A 5,581-nucleotide genomic window follows, 5' to 3' on the forward strand; every position below is an offset into this window, starting at 1 on the left:
AAGATTTGTCCTCTTTGAATTTTATGCTTAGCAAACATACCTTTGAAAACTAAAAGTAAGATTTTCTAGTTATACAAACTTGAAATATTTTAATACCTCCAGAAGTAGCATATAGGAAAAAACAAAGAGCCTAATTCAAAAGGCAAGACCCATGTCTATCAACACGCACTAAATTAAAGTAAAAATGGATCAAAGATCCAAATACTGAAGCAGAAACATTGAATCTACTAGAGGAGAAAGTAGGTTGAAATCTTGAAGACATAGGGGTAAGCAGAGAGTTCCTGAACAAAAACCAAACTACACAGGAAATACTTCAAATAATCAACAACTGGGATCTTCTCTTGTAGAAAAGTTTTTCAGGTCAAAAGTCATCACCAACAGAGTAAAAAGAAAATCCATGAAATGGGAAAAAATGTTAGCTGATTGTCCCTTGGATAAAGGCCCTTGCCAGGCAGGCACTTATTCTACTGTGCTATCTCCCTGGCCCCCAGGACTATCTAGAACATAGAAATAACATAACAAAAAATCAGGACCCCCAAATTTAAAGATCCAACAAAACTGTATATCTGAGATGAACATGTAGTTCTCAGATGAAGAAATAAAAATGGAATATAAATATATGGAAAATGTTCAACATCATTGGTCATTTGAGTAATGCAAATTGAAACAACACTGAGGTTTCATCTTACCCCCAAAAGAATGGCTATCATCAAGAAGCAACCAGTAACAAATGCTGGACGAACTGAGGGGGGCAGAAGGAACCCATTTTCACTGTTGGCCGCAATGTAGAGTGGTGCAACCACTGTGGAAATCAGTGTGGAGATTCCTAAAAAAAAACTAGGATTAGAGGTTCCAGTTGACCTAGCTATTCCTCTCCTGGGTATTTTTCCAGAAGAACCAAAAACATCATACCACAACTCTGTATGTGCACCCATGTTTATATCAGCACAATTTGTAACAGCTAAGTCTTGGAAACAGTCCAAATGCTCATCAACTGATAAAAAAGATATGACATACAATGGAGTATTACTCGGCTATAAAAAAGATAAACTTGAGACTTTTATAGGTAAATGGGTGAAACTAGAGAGCATACTCATAAGTGAAATAAGTCCGACCTGCACAAGCAAACATTGTTCTATCTTCCAAGTGTAAGAACCCAGAAGATAAATAAAATTTGAAGGGTATAATAGAAATTGTGAAAGGCAAAGAAGCTCTTCAAATGTAAGGACCAACTTGGATGAAGAAAAGGAGAAAAGAAAGGGCTGGCCAAATAGCTCAGCGGATTAAACCACCTGCAAGCGGGTGCAGGGGCTGGGGGTTCAATCCCCGGGCCTGCTGTGCAGGCCTAGCCCCCAGGGTGTACTGAGAAGGCAATTGAGACTGGGTGTGGTGGTACACACCTGTAATCCCAGCTCTTGGGAGGTTTTAATCAGGTGGATCACTGTAAGTCTCATCTAGTAGTGAGACCCTGAACACCCTATAGACCCTTCCCTAAAATAAAAAAGAGAGAGAGAGAGAGAGAGAGAGAGAGAGAGAAAAGAATGAAAGGAAAAAAATATATGTATATATATACAGGGTAGCTTGGATAAGTGAACTGCTGATTTCTATTGTTCTACTGAAAGGAACATTTAATGCTTATTTTTTTCTTCTTTTCAGCTATGTTTGACCAATTTTGCATGCTTATATCTGGTAATCTGAGCAATTAATTTGAAGACAACATTATGCAACATAACAACCATTGTTGAATTCGTATCATCTTATTTAGTGAAATTCTGTATCATTTCTAACCTTGAAGGGGTTGCAAGTGGACATTACAGGAGCTAAATAAGTTCTCAGCCATGTTGCAGTTAACCCACACAAATCTGTGCATTGGTCATCAACATAAAAATAGGTCTGGGGATACAACTCTTTTACTGGGGAACAAGGGTGGAGACTACAAATGGGTATAAGAGGGAGTCTCAGGATAATTGTAAGACATCTTGGTTATGATAGTAGCTACATAAAGTTGCTACTATGTTATAAAATTGTATAGAGCTAAACACATACCCATGCAAATTAAAAACTGGTGAAATCTGAAAGAAAATAAAACAATAAAATTGTGTGTCATTAAAAAAAATAGAATTTCGCCAAATAAAAATCTGAATTTAAATCTTATTAAAGAGTCAGATATCTGGCATTACCAAGTTCATGTTGTACAGAGTTTAGCTGCATCTTCTTACAGGCAGTGAGCCACAAACACAGCATCTTTTTGTGTTATCTAGCTTCATCCATGTGCTACCCCTTATCGATCTTGCTACATATTTGGACCCTTATCTACAAGCAATAAATGATGCATGGCAGTGAAGAGGAGCGTATATGCAAATACATTCTGGTGGGTTTCAGGAGAAACAGTCAGGAATGACAGTCTAGCTTCTGCTTTTGCTCGGGGAGGTCAAGATAGAACATTTGGGCTGCGGAGCTGAGCTCTCATGCCCTGCTGCACTGAACGACACACTCTGGATGCTTGATGCTGGTTACAGCCCCAAGCCACTGACCCTGAGGCCACCTCCCATGGAAGGGGTACTGGGAAGCAACCACTCCCTCTAAGAGTGCCTCAGCCTCTGGTTGCCTGTGCCTGATTTGCAGAGCTTGGGTCACCCGCTTGTCCTCTGGCTACAAAGGAAGCTGGGAAATACTCACCTGGGCTTTGATCTTCTCTTGTGAGAGATGGCTATGCTTCATAATGAGGAAGAATCCTCAGACATCAGAAGGGGTTTCTGATATTGGGCATCCAAAGGAACAGTGTCCCCACAGTCCCTGAAAAAGGCATTTGAATTTGCTACCCTCATCTGACCCTAATTATATACTGGTTGAATGGCACATAAGACCAGAAACTTCAGGAAAAATAATAAGAGTGCTAGAGAAGAAGTAAAAGAGAGGAAAAAGGAGAGATAATGAAGCATGGCTCAGAAGGGGAACAATAAAAATGACTCACCCCTGAAAAGCATTTGTTCTATAGCCCAGTCCATCTATCTCTTCAATTATTTTGCCTTTCTCTGTATTTTGCCTTGTGATGATACTATGGAACAGATGCAAAGCCTGTGAGACTGACTTTTTATGGGTAGGCAATATTGGACCTGGGCCAGAAGTGGCTTAGCTCAGTCAATTTTCAAAACACTAGCTGCCCAAGTGACAAGTTGGTCCATCAGAGATAAATGATTTAGCCGACAGACAGATGACCCAAGAAAGCAAGGTAGTTTGTGTACTGCGTGTCATTCAGGAAGCTCTTGGCCAGTGGAAATACCTGGAAGCCAATGGATTTAGAAGCTGTGGCTCACCATCCTACTTTTGAAATCCTACAGGTACCAATTAGTAGCACAAGACCAACCAGGGCAAGTGTGCTTCACTGATCCCACCACATCATGAAGAAGATCTATTCTCAGAGTCCCGGTAGTAAATCAAAAAGAGGCTGAGCTGGAAGCCTGACCAAAACTGAGATGCACATGACCCAGGACAAGGAATGTGAAAACAGGAAGCAGCTGTGAAAATGAGTGTCCAGGGAAAGAAAAGGCCACTTACAGCATTTTTTCTCCAGAAGCATATTAAATTTCTGAGTCAAGAAGGATGGCTTATTGTACATCCTAAATAATTAGTGAGAATTAGAAAAAAATCTAAGTTAATATTTGAAACTATCTGGTGCTGTAATTGGAAATACATTCAGAACATGTAGCCCAAGTTAGAATCTGTGCCATTCCACTTTATTCATTACTTGGACAAACATTTTTAATGTACTATATGCCAGGAACTATTTTGGAGACTCAATCATCGTGAGCAAAAATAAGCTCATCTTTCCCCACAAGGAGCTTACAAAGTAGTGAAAAGGATGGTTTTAGTTAAATAACAAGACAAATTAATGTAAGGCCACAACTCTACAAGTGTGATGGAGAAGCCATTTAAAGCTATGAGAAGATCATAGGATAAGTAAGCCACTTATCTAATTATATCTTTAGTATAGATTTTAATATAAATTCATATATAAATATGTTAAATTGAATTAACATATTCATATATGTCTGTAACATATGAATGTACGTGGGAATATTTGAATGAATACATATGGGTAGATATTCCCTACCTTGGTTTATGGACAATAGCTTTCACTAAAAATTCTGTAATTCAAAGCCTATGTCTTTCCTCTGTCAAAACTTCAATTCTTATATGCCCACTAGTGACATTTATAATTTTAGGAATATGCTGCTTCTCTGAGTTTGGTGTGGTCAACTGACCAAAAAATATCTGTGGACATGCTAGAAGGAGCACCTTGCATTTTTGATTAAACTTTTCTGGCACAGTCTAGGGGATGATTTTTTAAAATAATCTTTTTTTAATTTTATTGGGAAACAAATAGCAATGAGACAGTTTCAAAATGGGTCAGTAGGACAGTTACAATAATTAATGCATTGCATATTGTTGTCTTCATAGTGGTTATTCATAGTACAAGATGCAGATACAATATCCTGTCCAAACACTATTAGTGCAAATCTTTCTTCTTATGGAATTAAGAGAAAGTAGCTGTATATCTATCCTAACTATTTTGTACATACAGATACAAAATGGCCCTTCATTTGTATCCCCTTTTTTGTTTAATTTTGTCAGAGATGAGTATTCCATTGCCATTTAAATATGGTAGGTGTGTGAAGGGAATGGGTTTTTGGATGCGAAGATCAACTCTGGTATCCTGGAATGAAGTCCAACTCTGTTGGCTGCTACTTGAGTGCCTTGTGCAGCCCCTTCTTGGATCTTTCAGCTCCTCATCTGCAAAGCAGAGGCAAGAAGAGCTACCTTACACTCTGCTAATGGCTATTACTTGGGAGAAGTTATGAGCCACTGGGGCTTCCCCCAAACAAAACAACAATCCAGTTGTATTGTATTCCTGGGTTAGCTTTGAAGGTTAGTGTACAAGGAAGGTTAGTGTCCAGGGACGGTTAGTGTACCAGGAAGCTTAGTGTACTTGATTGCCTAGAATCAAACTTCCTCTTGAAAAATCCCTCTGCAGTTCTCTAGGTGGAGCCTGGCACACTAGCTTTCAGGATTCCACTGCAGCTGGTGTTTCTCAGATTTGAAGCAGATTGGTATTTCTTTAGCTGAACACCGGCTTAAGTGGTTGGCTTGCGTTTTTGTAGCCTTGTCATGGGAAAGACTCCTCTTTAGATGCTGGAATTATGGAGGCTGAGTTCTCATACGGGAGAGCTGCTTCGGTGGATTCACACCTCTCGTCTCCGGTGTGCTGCGGGCGGGAGCGCGCTGGGAGCGTCCCGCGTGCAGCTGTGAGCAAAGTCGCCATCGGGGAGAAGCTGCTTCTCTTTCTTCCCCAAAGCATACACTGTTAAGTCAGAAAAATTAAAATAATCTGGGGCCTTCCAATTGCCAAATAAATAGTTGCAATATCACCTTTTAAGATATCTTTCTGGCTTTAAGTATTCATGTATTTAACCACTGTCATATTTTCTCCCATTCTTATCTGGCTTCCTAGATCTTCTCTTGCTATGGCAAATGTTTCTGAAAAACCTCTCCTCTCCTCTCCTCTCCTCTCCTCTCCTCT

Source organism: Octodon degus, unplaced genomic scaffold, assembly GCF_000260255.1.
Source record: "Octodon degus isolate 3935 unplaced genomic scaffold, OctDeg1.0 scaffold00077, whole genome shotgun sequence".
In the NCBI taxonomy this organism is placed as follows: Eukaryota; Metazoa; Chordata; class Mammalia; order Rodentia; family Octodontidae; genus Octodon; species Octodon degus.